Source organism: Petaurus breviceps, unplaced genomic scaffold (assembly GCF_028583685.1).
Source record: "Petaurus breviceps papuanus isolate PSGF00001 unplaced genomic scaffold, PetGlider_PUasm1.0 125, whole genome shotgun sequence".
Lineage (NCBI taxonomy): Eukaryota > Metazoa > Chordata > Mammalia > Diprotodontia > Petauridae > Petaurus > Petaurus breviceps.
In genome coordinates this window covers 4,213,603-4,233,592 of record NW_027185653.1, presented here as the reverse complement: position 1 = coordinate 4,233,592, position 19,990 = coordinate 4,213,603, and positions in this window count along the sequence as shown.

Sequence of the window (19,990 nt, the reverse complement as noted above, 5' to 3'; positions counted from 1 at the left end):
CTATCTATCTATCTATCTATCTATCTATCTATCTATCTATCTATCTACCTATCTATCTACATATATGGATGCATCTATGTATGTATTATATATTTTTCTCCCCAGGAAATTAGTTGTCAACCACTTATCAACAAGCCCTTGCTTGTAACTGACATTATGTCCATTTAATAAAATACTTCCTATTTAAATGAGGAGGGTATGTTGACCTCTGGGTGATACTTTTTATTTTATTTTATTTTTTGTATTAGCAACTCAAAAGGTAATGACAGAAATTTGTTGTTCTTGTTCACCTATTTCAGTCATTTCTAAATTTTTATGGCCTCATTTGCGGTTTCTTGGCAAATATAGTGGAATGGTTTGCCATTTTCTTCTGCAGCTCAGTTTATAAATCAGGAAACTGAAGCAAAAAGGTTAAATAACTTGTCACAGATCTAGTAAGTGTCTGAGGCCAGATTTGAACTCAAATCTTCATGACTCCAGGCCTGGAGTTCTATCCATTATGCCATCTACCTGCTCCAATGAGAAAAATATGATATATCTAATTGACTTATTTAATGTCTACACTTTCTATTAGGGCCAGATGGATTTGTATACCCCAGTGCCTATATATCTTATTTCCCATTTGCATGTAACATGTATTAACATTTGTTTTTGGAAACTTTGAGATACAGAGTCTCTCCGTTCTTCCCTCCTCATGCACCCCCACTGGGAAGATAAGCATTTCAACATAGGTTGTACATGTTTAGTGATACAAAACATTTCCACAGTAGTTAAATTGTTAAAGACTAACTATATTTCCCTCCAACCAATTCCACCCCCCCCCACTTATTCTATTTTCTAGTTTGACCATGTCCCTTTGCAAAAGTGTTTACTTCTAACTTCCCTCTTCCCTACTCTATCCTCCCTTCTATCATCCCCCACCCTTATCCCCTCCACCCCTGCTTTCTTATAGGGTAAGATACCCAGTTGAATGTGTATATTATTCCCTACTTAAATCAAATTCAATGAGAGTAAGGTTGACCCATTCCTTTTCACCTTCCTACTCTTTCCCTACATTGGAACAGTGTTGTCTTGCCTCTTTTATATGAGATAATTTAACCTAATCTATCTCTCCCTTTCTCCTTCTCTCAATATATTCCTCTTTCAGCTCTTAATTTTATTTTTAAGATATTGTTCCTTCATATTCAACCCATCCTGTGGCCATTATGTATACATGTACACACATATGCACACACTAATATATATATATAGACACATACACCTTCCCATACATACAAATATATGTATGTGTACATATATACATATATATTCCCTTCAACTATCCTCATATTGAGAAGTCTCATGAGTTACAATTATTGTTTATCCATGTAAAAATGTAAATAGTTCAACTTTAATATGTTCCTTTACCTTCTCATGCTTCTCTTCATCCTTGTAATTGTAAGACAAACTTTCTCTTCATCTATGGTTTTTTCATCAAAAATGCCTGAAAGTCCTCTATTTCATTGAAGGACCATGTTTTCTGCTGAAGCATTATACTCGGTAGGTGATTCTTGGTTTTAATCCTATCTCCTTTGTTCTTAGGAATATCATATTTCAAGTCCTTCGACCCTTAATGTAGAAGCTGATAGATCTTTTCTTACCCTGATTGTTTCCACAATAGTAAAATTGTTTCTTTCTGTTCCTTTTGGGGATCTTTTTCAAGGGTGATTGGTGAATTATTTCAGTTTCTGTTTTGCCCTCTGGTTCTATAATATCAGGGCAATTTTCCTTGAGAATTTCTTGAAGGATGATTTCTAGATATTTATTTTGATCATGGTTTTTAGGTAGTCCTACAATGTTTAAATTATCTCTCTCATATCTATTTTCAAGGTCAGTGGTTTTTCCAATGAGATATTTCACATTGCCTTCCATTTTTTCATTTTTTGAATCTGTTTTATAGTATCTTGATTTCTTATAAAGTAATTAGCTTCCAATTACTCCCATCTAATTTTGAAAGAATTATTGTCTTCAGTAAGTTTTTGAAATTCTTTTTCCTCTGGCAAATTCAGTTTTTTAAGGCATTCTTCTCCTCATTGGCTTTTTGGAAATTTTTTTGCCATTTGAATTAGTCTACTTTTTTTGCTTTATGGAGGGCAGTTGGGGTTAAATGACTTGCCCAGGGTCACATGGCTAGTCAGTGTTAAGTGTCTGAGGCCAGTTTTGAACTCAGGTCCTCCTGACTCCAGGGCCAGTGCTCTATTCACTGCACCACATAGCTGCCTCATTTAGTCTACTTTTTAAGGTGTTATTTTCTTCAGAATTTTTTGAAGTCTTCTTTATCAGGCTGTTGACTAGCATTTCATGATTTTCTTGCATCATTCTTATTTCTCTTCCCAGTTTTTCCTCCATTTTTCTTACTTGATTTTCAAAATCCTTGAGCTCTTCCATGGCCTGTGATCAGTTCATATTTTTCTTGGAAGCTTTTGATGCAGGAGTTCTGGCTTTATTGTCATCCTCCAGTTCCATGCTTTGATCCATTTTGTCCCCAGAAAAGGATTGTATGGTCTGATTGTGCTTCCTCATCTTGCCAATTGCTTGACTTTTGAGCTCTTTGCCAAGCTCTGCTTACAGAAATGAGAGATCTTTGTCCCAAATATCTGGGGGTTTTGCAGCTGCTGAAGCTATTAGTTGAGTACTTTTCCTATTGCCCCCATAAACTCTGGTATGCTGGCCACACACCCCATGACCACCACCCAAGCCGGCAATCCAGATCCAGGCAGGGCAAAGCAAGAGCGATTACCCTCTATATGCTTTCTTGGTTCCTCTAGAATCTGCATACCAGGAGCTCTGAAAGCAGTCCCAGGGGCAGGGGCTGGACCACACTGTTCCTTCACCTTTGCAACACAGTTCACCACTGACCTTTTATTTTTTCTTTGGCTTTAATGTGTTGAGGAGCCTGCAAACTGCCACAGGTGGTGGTGATTCACTCTCTGAATTCTGCCCTGGGCTCCGCTGGTCAGGGCTGCTCCTGGGGCTGGAACCCCAGGCTCACTGGGGACTGCATTTGTCTCCCAATGTGCTGTGATAGAACTTTCCTGTCAGCCTGCCAGGCTGCCTTCAGCAGCCAATTTTCTTTCTATCTGTCTCTCTGTGGGTTCTGTAGCTTTAAATTTTTTTTAGAGTCATTTTTTACAGATATTGGAGATGGTTGAAGCCAAAGCCCATGCTAAGTTTGTGCTTTTACTCTGCCATCTTGCTCACACAAGTTTATTCTTTAAAACTCTGATGTAGATTTCAATTCCACAGGCAATGAATCAAACATACTGTCTTCTCCATAACTCTACCAACAAAAAATATTTTTGTTTATAAATATTTTTCTATTTTATGAACATGAGTTAGTACATAAAAAGTTGTTATAGTTTACATCTTTTTGAATAACAGTGGTAGCTGATTTTTTTTTAATGATTGTTAACAATTTATGTTCCCTCTTTTGAAAATTTGACTCTTTCCTCGGGCCAGGGAGTTAGCACCATGATTTAAATGGAAAAAAATGTTCCTTACATATTTTGTCAAACTTTTTGTTCAAACATTTTTATTAATTTATTATTTTTTAAAAATATATCATTTGGTTGTTCACAATTTCAAAATATTTAATATAGTTAAGCATATCTGTCTTGTCCCCCACTATTTATTATATTAATTTTCACTGAATTTTCATTCCAAAGATTTCAAAAGAATGAATAAAAATGCTCCTGTGCTGCCCAGAATTAATGGAAAAAAATGACAAAGCCATGTTAATTTAGCCAATTACAAAATCAGGCTATTTGTTCTTGGCTGAATCCTTACCGATACATCTCAATTCTTTTAGTCACCTCTCATTGACTCTCTATCTATCACATCGCCCATAGTAGTTGTTCTAAATATCTTCTCTGCTTTATTTAAACTCTGAATCCCATGCCATGTACATCATTCTCTATAGAAGATTTTATCTTACTCTCTCAATAAGATCTCCTTAAACTCCCCTTCTCACTTCAAAATTTCTTTGTGTCTTTACTCATCTTTTCCTCCATCCCTGATATCTCAGGGAAAAAAGAGGTATACCTCCGGGGGGGGGGGGGGAAGCTTCCTTATAGATGTATCAATAAGAGTAGAGTTCATAGCCAAATGAGGGGTAGAGAGGAACACAGAGGATAAAATGGACAATTTTGATTACATAAAAAATAACATTAATTAAATTTAAAAAAAATTTTTTAACATAAAAATTCATTGAGACCAAAATTAGAATGGAATCAATTAAATTGGAAAATATGTTTATAGCGATTTTCTCTGCTAAAGGTATTTAAAAAAATATTTGTATATGGAATTGATTCGTACTTATAAGAATATTAGCCATTCTCCAATTGAGAAATTTCTAAATGATAGAAATAGACAGTTTTCAAAAGAATAAATCCAAGCTAAGAATAGCCTTAAGAAATGCAGTTTGAAGCAATTTTAGGTTTAAGTTCATATTCATCCTATTGTTAAATAATAAAAAAAGATAATAATAAATGCCAGAAGACTGTGGGACAGCAGGCATATCATTGTATTGTTGATGGATCTATGCCCCCAAAGTCACTAAACTGTCAGTACATATTGACCTACTTACTACAGCAATCAGAGTCCAAATGATAAGGAAAATGAACAAAATATATGAACAAAAATATTTATAGAAGCTCTTTTGGAAGTGGCAAATACCTTGAACTGAGGGTAAGTGTCCAATGAAGATCATATAAAGAAATTATTATACATAAATTTACTGCCATATTATTGTACCATAAGAAATGACAAAAGGAATAATTTCACAGAGACATAGCAAGAATTATATTTGATGATACAGAGTGAGATGAGGAAATGAGTAGAACCAGCAGAACAATTTCTATAATAACTATATTGTAAAGGCAAACAACTTTGAAAGATGTAAGAACTTTGCCCAAAGCAATGAATCATCATGATTCTAAAGAATCTGTGATGAAACTTTCCATCTACTTCCTAACAAAGTAGTAATGCATGCAAGTTGCAGGAGACATACATTTTTTTGAATGTGACCAAGGCAGGTATTTGTTTTCCTTGACTATTTCTATTTGTTACAGGTTACCACCCCCCACTCCCACTGGGGGCAGGGTAGAGGACAAAATACTTATTATTTAAAAAATTATGAAAAAGGTGTCTCCCTTTCCTTTCCTAAATTCAATGTCTTCAACCTGTGTGCTTGATTCCATCTCATCCCACCTTCTTCTGGACATTACATTCTTCCTGGTGGCCTTTCCTTCCTGTGAAGCTTGCCTTGGAACAAAGATTTGAGACTGTGACTGGCCTTGACTCCAAAAGAGGAAAAGGAAATTTGAGGGTTGATTAAACAAGAAGAGACTTGATAGCCAACATAAAAATAAATGTCATGCTGAAATATAAGACTATGAAACAGACCTGCAGAAGATTTAGATTGACCATGTTCTTAGATTTAGTAGTAACTGTTGTGTCACCAGCAGAACCCTGCATCTCCAAGGTGGTGAGTGCCAGCCCAAGTGACTGTCACAATAGAGTTAGTTCTTTGGTTTGACTGTAAAGCTACTTTCATTCTTCTGAGTAGTTGAGTATGTTTACCTTTCAATCTAGATCTCATTCACCTACTATAAAAACTCACTGGCTAACATAAATCTCAATTGTATGTATATTATTTAAAGCTTGCAAATAGGGGTAAGATAAGGGAGATAGTGTTCCTGACTCTGGGGGGAAACTTTTTTTTTTTTTGTTCCATGGGAGCTTATCTGGGTATTTGGAGTTTTATTTCAGGAGTTCTAAACTTGTGATCCAAGAATTTATTTTAAAATATATATTCTGATAACTCTATTTTGATACAATTTGTTTCCTTTATGTACTTTATGTGTTTCAGAACATAATGTTGAGGAATACATAAGTTTTACCAGACTGTCAAAAGATTCTCTGAGACATAAAAATCTAAAAACAATTATTTTAGTACAAGACTGGCACATTGAAATATAGTACAAACTTAGTTATACATAAAGAACTCGTTGGGTTGGCTAGGTGGCACAGTGAATAGATCACTGGCCCGGGAGTCAGGAGGACCTGAGTTCAAATTCAGCCTCAGACACTTAACACTTGTTAGCCGTGTACCCTTGGGCAAGTCACTTAACCCCAATTGCCCTCCTCTCCTTCCTCCAAAAGGTAAAACAAAACAAAACAAACTGGTGATAGTGTTAGACTACAAGGGAATAATAAGTAGATAAGCTTTCTGACACTTTTGAACCAGCCTGCAGACTGGTGGGGTGAGCATGAAAGAGAAACCACTTCCCCTGATGGAAGAGAGAAATGGTAGAAAGTCATAAGTACATGGAAAAGTAAGCAAAATGGAGTTTCCCCCAAAGAATTATCCTCCACCTAAAATATTCTGGTAGCTTAATATGCCTTGCATAGTATCATCACATTACTGCCAAAATAGCCATTCCATCGACTACCATTTCTTTTTTTCTCTCTGAAGCTCTCCTTCAATTTGGAAACAGTCTCTTATCTTTCACTTCCATACGTCACAATAAATAATCTAGAACATTCTGTTACTATAATTAGTTCATTTTAAATCCAGGAGACTGGAATAATGGCCCCATAAGATCCACATTGTTTTTTCTTTACAGCTTAAGGAGTTTATTTTAGACACAAGAGGACACAAGTTGTTTAGAAGAGCTGGGGTTCAAATTCATGTTTCCAGATTCAAAATCCAGTACTTTTTCCATTATGACATGCTTCCTCTCTTGTGTGACTTGCCCATGATCACATAGCTAGTAAAGGTCTGGGATGCAATTTAAACCTAGCATGTTCTGACTCCAAGTGCGTCATTCATTATTTTACTCAATTCCATTATTCTGCCAATATGATACATTGCATTTTCTAGAGCATTGCCTCTTCATCTATGAACCCCTTAAGACTTTTTTTTGCATTTATGGTACTTCTAATATCCTACTTTTTATTATATTTTATATGTATTTATCTTACCAGTTTGGCTAATAATAGGTATATTATTATATAGAATTATTATAAGAAATAGAATTGAAAGCATACTGTACTGAGAATGAGAATATACATGGGACTGACACAATGACTTTGAATTTGGAAGCTTACCTTTTGGTGGTAGCTAAGTGGCACAATAGAGTGCAAGGCCTGGGATCAGGAAAACTGAGTTCAAGTGTGACTTCAGCTACTTACAAGCTATGTGACCCCACACAAGTCACTTAACCCTGCTGGCCTCAGTTTCCTCACCTTTAAAATGAGCTGGAGAAGGAAATGAAAAACCACTCTAGTATCTTTACCCAGAAAAACACCAAATGGGTTACAAAGAGTTGGACATGACTAAAAACTTTGTGTGTGTGTGACTTATTTTCATCACTTACAAAATTAAAGAATTAAATTCAATGATCACTTCTACATCTCTATCAGCATTCTATATTTTATGACCCTTTCCATTTCATACTCTAGTCAAGATTCTTTCCAACAGTAACATGCTGTGATTCTCAGCCATCTACTAATTTTGCAAATGAAATAGCATTCACCTTGCAACAGTAACCAAGTGCACTCATTATTGAACTTCCTTTTGCTCTGTGATACAGAATATGATGACAACTTTTAAAGTCTGACACCTTTATCAAAGCATCTCACCTTCATCTCCTATGTCACATTTGCCTTGCAGTCATCTAAGGAAAAAATTGTCTTTATCTCCATAACTAATGGCTACCATTATTTTTTCTCATTTCCTTTTTTGCTGATTTGAACTGATTTATAACTACCCAAACTGAATTAACTCAAATCTAATAAAGCCAGTTGATTTTATGCTGCCTGTGAAGTGCTGACTTAATGGTCTACAGTTAAGCTCACTTAGGTGGGAAAAAAAAGCTTCAGTAAAACAGTAGCAAATACTGTGAAACCACTCATCTTATCTATGCTGATAATTCAACTTCTCCAGGAATCCAGAAGAAATGCTTCAACATTTTGTTTCCAACTGGAGAATTCTAGATGTCTTCCCTCATTGATATTTGCCACTCCGTAAAAGTGTTACCTCTCTGCTGGTGTGTGTGTGTGTGTGTGTGTGTGTGTGTGTGTGTGTGTGTGTGTGTGTAGCGTTATCTTTGTAGTTAGTCTGTGCTACTGTTCTCATCTTTTGTCAGTTACAGAGGGGTATAAAAATGCAAAAATTTCCCCCGCCCCTCTATCCCTCTAATGTTCCATTTGTTTCTAATGTTATAGAGGATACTAGAAATTACCCTTAAATTAAGAATTACAATCTTTCAATAACAGTGTCAAGTCAATAACCTGAATTTCAAGTAAAACATCATGCCTCTTAATGCTGAAGTGAATACCATTTAAATGCACATACCAAAATAACTTTGTCTCCATTAGCACCTGGCTACCCAGAGACCATTGAGCATCAGTATGCAATTGCTTTTTTATGATTATTACAATAGTAATTTATTTTCTTTTAACTCTCAATGATTCTCTTTGGAGAACAGTCTCTTGTAATGTGTTCAGAGAAGCCTTAGGCCCTTGGCAACAATATTTACTACTTTCAGTATTAGGATGTCTCTCTGTTTTGTGCCTATTTACAACATTCATAAAACATCTGCCAAAATGCTGAAATCAGCTCTGAGAAAGCAGAGCTAATGGTGCCCTATGAAATGAGGAGGTTTGAGAGACAGAGCTTTGAAAGGCTATAATTACTTCAGCTCTCAGATTGAAATCTGTTGTGTTTTTAGCATTGTAAAACATGGAGAACTGGAGAATAAAGCATGAATGCATATATGCAGTCATCTACTGTAAATGAATCTATTGGGCTTATTATTTGCATTACCCAAATACTAACCTTTGCTGTATACATGGACACACACACACACACACATTCTACACACAGGAGTAGAATTAGAAATTGCCTTGACAAAAACAAAAAGAGAATCCATACACTAAAAAAACAATAACAAGTAAGAAAAGCTACAACAATAACAAAAATCCCCTTAAGACTCTTTTGATGTCTGAGTAGTCCAACATTAAAGACAAAACAAAACAAAATGAAATGCTATGTGTTTTTATCATATTTCTAACTGAAGTAAAGCTATTTAACATTTCTTATACATAGGACTAGAAACTGAGTCACAATAAATGTAGATAAATTGCTAGTATGTAGAATCAGATGGAGAAGTTCACTCCAAAGAGTCCATGGTGCACACCAGTCATTATGCAACTGATCAGATTAGCTGAAAATTTAATAAAGCAAGAAATTGTCCAGTGGCAATGAGTAAAAGCCCGGATTGTTCCTTCAAAGGCAGAAGCATCAGAGTTGTATGGACACTGTTCCAACATTCTTCCAAAATTATATGTGAACTGCCTGAGTTGGCGATCTTTGATTGAGGAAACCCCAAGTGCCTTCTCTTAGATTTAGCATAAAGATACATCCAGGCAAATGTTTCTGGAATAGGTTTCTGTTAAGCAAGCATATTTACTTTTCTCTATACACAACTCTTGAGGCATGGTTGGTAGTGACAACAAATACATTTTTAATGGAGCTTTAAAAAGCACACCCTAATATGAAATAGAATCAGTAGAATAAAAGCTCCTGCAGCACAGCAACTGTTTTCATTTTTATCTTTGTATTTACAGCACCCACCCTGGTACCTGGCATCCAACAGTTCTTTAATAAATGTCTGTTGAAATGAATTGAAGCATGGGGTTATCAGATTTAAAATGGGAAGGGGTTTTTAAGGTATCCAGTTCAACATCTGAGTTTAACAGATGAGGGAAACTGAGATTTAAGGAAATGATAATTGTACAAGGTCACATCACCAGTGGAATGGCAGAACCAGAACTTGAATCTAAATCTTCTGCTTCCAAAGATAATATCAAGGATAACTTTATTTTCCATTTATTTTTCCTTCCTTTCCCTTCTTTACTTCGTTCCTTCCTTCCCTCTTTCCTTCGTTCGTTCCTTCCTTCCTTCCTTCCTTCCTTCCTTCCTTCCTTCCTTCCTTCCTTCCTTCCTTCTTTCCTTTCTTCTTATCTTCCTTGGCAACTAAATTGAGTTGCCCAGGGTTACAAATCTAGTAAGTGTCTGAATAGAAATTTGAACTCATGTCCTTCTGACTACAGGGCTGGTACTTTACACCATTTGTTTTCACCAGTTAATTCCCTTCAGTAAATTTGTTGAATTGCCTCAAAGCTAAAGAACAACACAAAACTGTTTTTGCCTCTCTTCATTCAAACTCTTCATCATCCATTTTCTAAGGGCAGACTTCATCATGTCTACTTGGATTTTTCTTTCCTCAACTAAAACATGGAAATTATGACCTTATGATCATTTAAAACTATTCCCCATATAACATCAATGTGATATTCATAGCACCCAGGGAAGCTATGAATCTGCTGGTGTAGTTGTAAATCACAAAATTTAAGATGCTCCACATGGAAGACAGAATCAAAATATTTATTCCAACACCAGAAAGCCAAATCCATCACAGCAACCAAGAAGGTGGTACACATAACCAATACAGTAAGCACCCGCATCCCCAAGCCTTCCCTCCATCAGGCCTTCAAAATAAAATGGGCTCCCATAGGCAAAAATGGCCCTTTCTCAATCATGCTCGCTGCTCTGCCTCCACACTGCTTTCTCTGAGATCTTTTCTTGCTCTCCTCTACTCCTTCCTGCTCTACCCTTTCAGCAAGCTCCTCCCCTCCCCATGGGGGGCAGGGAGGATTGATTACACTTTGCCTATGAAGGGGCAGGGAAGGTATTCAAATTCCCATTACCATTGCATCCCCTTACCCCAGTATCTTATAATACTTCAAAATGTAGGAATTCTGATGAGCTAGAATAATGGAAGATTATAATACATACAAATGATTATATCTATGTCTATATATTAGATACAGATATGTATTTATATTACATATAACATTTTATATAAATATATATTATATAAATATATAAACCACATCATAGGGAATTGGAAATCAGTGCTCAGTTTCACTGTGAACAGGAGTGTGGATCTTCAGTAGCACTTAGCTAAGACTCTCAGACCCGTAGATTAAGAAAATATAGTTTTATATCATTTAATCATTAAGAATCAAATGCTTCCCTCAGTTACACATGCACAATTCCTATTTATTTCAAATTGCATCCATTTCTACTGGGAGCTCAATTTCACCCAGGATGGCAGTGCACATTTTGCTCAGTTCAGATGCTTGGATAGAGATGATAATAATGTTTATGTTGTTGTTGATGATGATTCAATAAATCATTATAAATGAAAGGTATATGGAGTGCTCATTGAAGCCTAAAATTTCTCCTGTGAGAGTTTGCTAAGCCCTTTCCAGGACTACTCATCAACCATTGGTGTCCAACTGTCACCCAATTACCACAAATGGGTCCAAGAAGCTGTAGCATATGCAGTGGCCACACACCATATCTGTGGATAGACGAAACCAGGTTGAGGGTAACTGACAGGCCTCAAAAGTGTTGGTGAGGTAAGGGTATGTGCATTCCAGGGATGTATAGACTTCCCCTGGTGGAATGGGAGAATGAAGAGCAATTTGTTCCAACAGCCATGAAGGAGCTGAAGTAGGTGCTGTAGTGCGCTTAGAGCGGTCAGCATCGAAGACGCCAAAGTCCTCCACTGTATCTCAGGCCATCACCAGTCATCTTAACTATTGTTTTCCTACTAAAAGAGAAAGTGAGGCTGTCAACTTTGTGCAACTTTGCTTCACTTAAATTCAATTCATGGCAAGTCAAGACATCATGTCATGATTCATTAGTCCTCTTTGAAAATAAAGAACAAACAATAAAACAATATAAATGAGAGATCTCTATAGAGATCTTCTATAAAGATGTATTGCAGTCAAAACAAGAAACACAATTTTTTCATATGTTGTAGCAATTTTAATAAGTAGAAAGGGCACTAAAGATTTGGGAATCTTCACTTTATCATTAACTGGATAAATGAGACTGGGTAAGCTCTCTATAACTCACTTTCCATATTTGTAGAATGAGAGGATTGGCTTACATCATAGATTTAGAGATTTGGCGACTATGGAGTCATCTAATCATCTCATCATTTTAGAGATGATTAAACAGAGGTTAAGTGATTTGCCACAGTCGCACTGATATTAAGTGACAAAGTCACAATTTGAATTTGGGTCGTATAATTCTAAATCCAGCTTCCTTTCCTGAACCATATTATATCCCCCAGGTTATATCTAATAGCCCTTGTCCTCTAATTATGTTCTAAATCAGAAAGAGAGCACATTTTCCATGTGAGAAAAATTGGGATACAATCCCCAGATCTGTTTTATTCTCAAAATTTGGGGAAATAATTTAATGTCTTAGCTTAAATTTCCTACTCTAGTAACTCTATTGATATTTCATAAAGATTGATTGTATGCTATGAGGAACTTGGAAGCTGAAAAATTTTAAAAGTAGTATATTTCTGGGTTGTATTATTTTTCAGACATGCAATTTTTTTTAAAAGAAGCTAACAGTAATTGCAAAAACAAAAACAAAAATATAAACAAACTGCCTGGAAATAATCTGAAAGTCTGATAACTGGGAAACAGCAGAATGAATCGTGGCATATTAATATAATTGAATGCCAAAATGATATTAAAATTGATTTATATACAATTGAAAGAAATAGAACCAAAGGAATGCACACATCCATGCACACACAGACTCACACACACTAACAACTAAATAAAAATGAAAACGGCATTAGAAAGAATGGAAAAACAAGGAAAGATGTCCCAGCAGGAGTAGTCAAATTTTAATGGGTATTTTTATGATGAAATTATTTTATTAAAAATGGAAATAATCATAATGTAAGTTTACTTGGCATTTTTGCTGTTTGAAGTTATATCAAAAATAACTCATTGAAAACTAATCATAAATTAACATAGTTTGGAGGGGAGACCTATTGTCATTATATAGAACTTTTTCCATTGAAGACAAATGGTAACTTGTCAATAATTTAGATAGCTGGATAGGGCATCAAGATTTATAAGTGATTTGTTCATCATGATTTGTATCAGAGACAGGACTTGAACCCAGGTGTTACTGTCTGCAAAGAATGGTCTTCCCTTTCCATGACTCATGACTTCTTAATAAAGTAAGTAAAATGTTTTCAACCTTCTTGAGTATTAACCTCAATACCAAATTTTGGGTTCAGTTAACACTTGAAATTGTATGTTTCACCATCTACAGTCTTCAGCACAGTACCTGACACACAGTAGTCTCTTAGCAGACACATAGTAGGCATAATAGGCTTATTGGCTGAGGGATTTTAAACTGAGATAGTTTACATTGCAGCATGGCACAGATGCATTGCCACAAGGGAAGTGTTAGTTGAAAATCAATTAAAGGTCCCATTACTGTTCATAGTCTTATTACAGTCTCTGAAAATGAATGAAAAATCGTAACCCATCTTTCATGATATGATGGCTTATTTTTCTACCTGTCTTCACTGCTGTGCACTAGTTACATACAGAGATTCATCATAGGGACTTTTTCATCAATTATAAGCAAGTATAACAATGTTCAATCTTGTGAGGATTCAAAGATTTCTCAAGTGTGATTTCTTCTCTCTTTACTATACTACTATGGAACACAGATCAATCCAGCCTAATGTAGGGTTTTGATTAAATATATGAAGTTTTTTGTACCCAGGCTTCAACTTATAAAAGAGCATTGTTAAATTAAAGAAATTCAAATGCTTTGCATTATCGTATGGCATAAGTTCTTTAAACTTTGCATGTGTGTGTGAGTAAGTGTGTGTGTATGTGTGACTGGCCCCTTTGGCAATCTGATGAACCCCATGAATTCCCTCTCAGAATGATGTTTTTAAATGCATAAAATATAAAATATAATATTACTACAAAGGAAATAAACTGAAACTCTCTCTCTCTCTCTCTCTCTCTCTCTCTCTCTCTCTCTCTCTCTCTCTCTCTCTCTCTGCCCCCACATATATATTTCCCTATCAAGTTCACAGATTCCCTGAAATCTAAGCATGGACTTCAGGGATCTATGGACATTAGGTTAAGAGACCCTGTTTTACAGGTTTGTCTAATTACAACACAGAAGACATAGCATTCATTGTTCTAAGACTTTATACTTAAAAGATTTGTGATTATTTTGTTGGAGCCCCTTCCAACAAAACAGATGGAAAGTCAAAGGACTTAATAGACAAATCCTTAGGAATTGTCTATGATACTTAGAGACAGCCTTGTGTCTCAGTGGACAGAGAATACTGTCACTGGAGTCAGGAAAATCTGAGTTCAAATTCAGTATCAGATACCCATGTGAACCAGGGCAATTAAGTTAAAGTCTGCCTTCCCTAGTTTATTCATTTGTAAATTGGGTACAACAATATTGCCTAACTCCCAAGGTTGTTTTAAGGATAAAGTGAGATAATATCTGTAAAGTGTTTTGGCAAACCTTAAAGAGGTATATATTATTATTACTATTCTTATTATAGTGATTTGCCCAGGGTCATATAATTATATCTGAATTAGAATTTGAACCTTGGTCTTTTAAATAAGCTAAGGTGCCCATTCAGCATCATGCTGCCCATGTAAAGATATGCCCACCTACCAAGTGAAATAATACCATTCAAAATACACCCAGGGATATGAAAAAAAAAACAATCTGTTAAAAAACAGAAAAAGGAAATTGTTAAGAAAGAGCATTAAGGTTAAGGTATAACAACAAGAGCAGCAAAGTAAGTAGTAATAGCTACCTTTTCTAAAGTATTTTAATGTTTTAAAGTGATTTGCATTTATCACCTCGTCTGAGCTAAAACTACCTCAAAAAAGAACAAAGAATAACAGAGGCAGCTAGTGCAAAGTATTTATCACCAGCCTATTAGAAATTCTTTGCCCTCTTTTCAATAGTTGAGTACACAGGTATTTTAACACAAATGAAATGACAAATGTAAGTCAATTTACAAACACTAAACTATAATAAAGTTAGCAATTACTTTTAGTAGATTAGTGACAGGGCCAATTAGATAGAACAGTGGATAGAGTTGAAGGTCTGGAATCAGAAAAAAAAAGTCATCTTCCTGAATTCAAATATGGTCTTAGCATGTACTAGCTATGTGACCCTAGGCAATTCCCTTTACCATGTTTGCCTCAGTTTCCTCATCTGTACAATGAACTGGAGAAGGAAACGGAAAAACACCTCAATATCTTTGCCATGAAGACCCCAAATGGGGTCATGAAGACTTGAATAAAACTGAAAAATTACTGAACAATAAGAAACATAACTACCACCATGATTTGCATAAGGTGATATATCTGGATAGATGATAACTGGATAGAGTGAATCTCAAAATGTGGAATGATATCGACAGTAGGAGAATCTACAAGTTGCAGTGGGGGTCAAAGGATGTGCCTATGTCATTATAGCAATTGATTTAATCAATTAAATGTCTTTAGGACATAATGATAGTTGGCCACTGTCTGATACACACACACACACACACACACACACACTTATGTATATATTGCAATCAATAGTTAAAATAAGCTAAATTGAGTTTATTTTTAAATGAATGTCATATCTTTTCATTTTTATTCTTACTTGTAGTTTGGAAGTAAGCTCTGTTTTGATCTTCGACTTGATACATAAATTATTACCATGGTGGTATTTAGTTATGTATTATCCATTACAACAGAATTAATTTTATTTTTTCATGCAATTTAGTGCTCACAATGTCCAGCATTCACTAACCCCCATATTCTCTTCTTGAAGAAGGTACTTATGATATATTAGTGCACAGCTTCTGTATTCTCTATATGCCTTTGACTTTGTTGGGATTTTACCTCTGAGCCATGTTTTCTAATGTATATTTCACTGTCTTCTCCTATTCTTTCCTTTATATTGAATTTGCCAAGTATATATGAATATATTGATGTAATTTGGAAAGTCTTGAGTTCTTCATAAAATTTCTCCACTGGGCATCCTCTGCATCAGATACTGGTTTGAAAGCTGCTATTTTCTACATGGATATGTTTTGACAAATGTTTAATTGTATCACTTACAATATAAGCTAAAATGTCACTTAAAATGGCATTTAAGTCATAATAAAAGCATCTCTAACTAACTCTTTTTATCATCAAGGACAACTTAATAGCTTCCCTTTCTTTTTTGTTTTTCTGCTTTCATTTACAGAGAAAATATCAACATTGACATGATTAACTTTCTCTTTTGTGTCCACTTGTTAGTCACTTGCCCAATATCTCACATAAAATCATCATCATCATCATCAGCATCATAACTAGCAATTACACAATGCATTATGGGGAGCTAAGTGTTACAGTGAATAGACTGCTGGCCCTGGAGTCAAAAAGACTTACTTTCTTGTGTCCAAATTTGTTTTTACACTCTTAGTAGCTGTGTGATCCTGGGAATGGCAATTAATCCTGTTTATCTCAGTTTCTTTAATGTGAAATGAACTGGAAAAGGAAATTACAAACCATCCTAGTATTTTTGCCAAGAAAACCTTAAATGGGGTTAGATCACAAAGAGTCATACATAACTGAAACAATTACAGCAATAAAATGGTTTGCAAAGCACTTTATAAATATTATCTCAACTTTGTAATGGCTCTGGCAAGTAGCTTCTATAATTATCTCCATTTTATAGATGAAGAAATTGAGTCAGATAGTGGTTGAATAGGGTCACATTTAGCAGTATTTGAGACAAAACTTAGGTCTTCTTAAATACTAGTATAGTGGTCTATCCACTGTGCTGCCCAGCTGCCTATTTAGAGAAATGATGGCTAACTTCATAATTATAGGTGCTCTGTATGTTCTTCAGCATCCCCTTCCACCTTTTCCCACTATACTACCATCACTATAGAAGTGAAAGTGGGTGTAGCAGCAAGCACCCCAGCATCCCCAGGGTCGCTGCCACCACAGGTTCTTAGATCTGCTTTGATAAAGGAAAGCAACTCAAAATGGGTTAACAAGCTTACTTTAATCAGTCAAACATATATCATTTACCTAGTTCAGGGGAAAAAGGTCAGCACCCCAAACTTCAGAATACACAGACAGAATTATCAAGACAGAGAAACAGATCAAGTAGACATTTTCAAACTGTCCAACCATTACATCTATACCAAATCAACATCTGGGTTTTTCAAAGCCGGGAACTCTGAACAATGGCTTCCCAGAGTTTCATCTGATCAAACCACAGAACACTTCTCAAAGGGAGCCCCAAAACAAAGCTACACATCAGGGCTTATATAGTCTTCTCCTGGCTCAGAGAATGTAACAACCTTATTGACTCACTGGCCAATCAAGAAGTATCTACTGAAAAACAAGCCTCCCACCCCAGGCTCCAGGTGCACTTTAGCCCAGGGGCAGGGAAGATCTTTAAAATTTACATTCCTATTACAATGGGTAGCCCAGGAATGAGTATGATTTTTCATTTTTTACTTTCTTCATTGTTTGCCATGGCCAAAATATTCATTGACAGCCCATTAGTAATGAATTTGTTTATAACCTTAAGTTAGGGGTGAAAGAAAAGAAAGTATAGCCTGTTTCTAAGACTATACTACAAACTCATCCAGTAGTTTTAAAAGTTGTTCTTTGATGATATACCCTTAACAACGCACAAAACCTTCAAATATCCATGAGACATTAGAATTGGGACTTTGTAGAAGTTCTTTATTAAATATATATTATAGAAAAGTTGAATTTATATATGTACATATAAAAATAATGTATGTGTATGTATATATGCATTGATATGTGCGCACGCACACACACACACACACACACACACACACACACACACACACACACACATATATATATATATATATATGGAGGGATCTGGATTTGTGATTTGGTATTGGCAACTCCAGAGGAAATTTCTCTATCAGCAAAATAAAATTTTAAAAAGTTAAACAGTATATAATCTTATATGATGGTCTAGAGCACCTAGAATTTAAATTACTTGCCCAGAATCATACAGGTAGATAATATGCATTAGAAGTGGTCATTGAAATCAGGTTTTCTGACTGTGAGGCAGCTATTCATCCACTCTCCCATATTTATTCATTTAAAAGGTATACTCATTTTATACAACCTAGAATGAATATCCGAACGATATTCATGAAAGGAAAAAAGTGCTTGTGATCAAAAGCATGAATGTCTTTGTATAAAGCAAGGCATCATATGGCTTAATTTGGAAATTCATGATCTTGCTAAATAGAGACTAGACCCAAATGACAAGTATTTGCTCTTATAATGATAGCCTACTTTCCCGGAATAGTAGATCCACATGTCAAAAGTTACCATTAAGTGTGGTGGCAGTCAGGGTGTGTCCTGAGTAATAATGATGGACCCTGATCAATACTGTGGTATGTGACTACCATAATTACTGACTCTCATTATAGAGTCAAATTATCCTATACTTTATATATGTCTTCTCTACTGCTTTGTGGGTGGTAGCTGCCACATGTCCCTTCTTCTGGGGTCAGATTATTTGTTGTTGTTGCTGTTGTTGTTCAGTTGTTTCAATAGCATCTGAACATTCCTGATCCCATTTGGGATTTTTTTGGCAAGGACACTGGAGTAGTTTGCTATTTCCTTCTCCAGCTCATTTTACAGATGAGGAAACCATGGCAAACAGAGTTAAGTGACTCACCCAGGGTCACCTATCTAGTAAGTGCCTGAGGCTGGATTTGAACTCAGAAAGATGAGTCTTCCTGAATCCAGGTGTGACACTGCTCCACCTACCTACTATTATGGGATTGCATATAATAAATAATATGCTTTATAAAAATTCTCAATAATAAGAAAGAATTTCTCAGTTTAGTCAATAATTAAAAAAATAATTCTAGAGATAAAACTTTTTAAAAAATGAATATTCAACTAGAACTATGGCCAAACAAATGATTTGTGAACATAGGCAAACATAAAGGCAAGGTAGAGAGCCAAGATGGCAGAGAGAAACTAGGAAGTTTCTCGAGATGTCCTCAGTTTCCCTCAAGTCTCTAAATGGATTTTGGAGTGACAGAACCTACAGAACGATGTAGTGAAAAAAATTTTCCAGTTTAAAATAACTGAGGACTTCAGGAAATGTTTATCTCACTTGGGTAAAAGGGGAGCACAATTTAGCTCAGGAGGCTCTTAGACACATCATATTTCTGCAACCTAGGTCTTTTTGACCTGGCTCAGTAGTCAAGTCGTATAGCAAGCCAACTGTAAAGCCTCCAGCCCTAGCACACCAGTCAAATTGTCAGCCCCAGAACCACAGCACAATAGATGCAACTAGACCAGGCCACCGCAACACAGTGGACAAGCCACAAGCACTAGAAGCCCCATCACAGAAAGATAGTGTCCCATAGCCTTGGTTGCCAACAGAAGAAGCTTGGGGCAATCCCTGCCATACCCCAGGAGCAGAGTTCAACTTAAAAAAAAATGAGCAAAAAAACCAAAACAACCCTGAGAATAGAAAACTACTATAGTGACAGGGAAGATCAAAACACGAATGCAGAAGAGGACAGCAAGGTCGAAATACCTACGTGTGAAGTCTCAGATGGGAATACGAATGGGTCTCAAATCCAAAAAGTTCTGTTGGAAGAGCTCCAAAGAGATTTTAATAATCAAGTAAAAGAGGTAGAAGAAAAATGAGAAAAAGAATGAGAGTTGTGTAAGAGGATTATTAAAAAAATAAAAGAGTCAGCTTGGGATAGGAAGCACAGGAAATTATTTGAAGAAAACAACTCCTTAAAAAATGAATTTGGATAAATCGGGAAAAAAATCACTGATGAAAACTCCTTTAAAAGTAGTATTGGCCATATGGAAAAGGAGGTACGAAAGGTAACTGAAGAAAATAATTCCTTCAAAATTAGAATTGGGCAAGTGGAAGCAAAATACTATAAAAAATCAAGAATCAGTCAACCAAAATTTTAAAAATAAA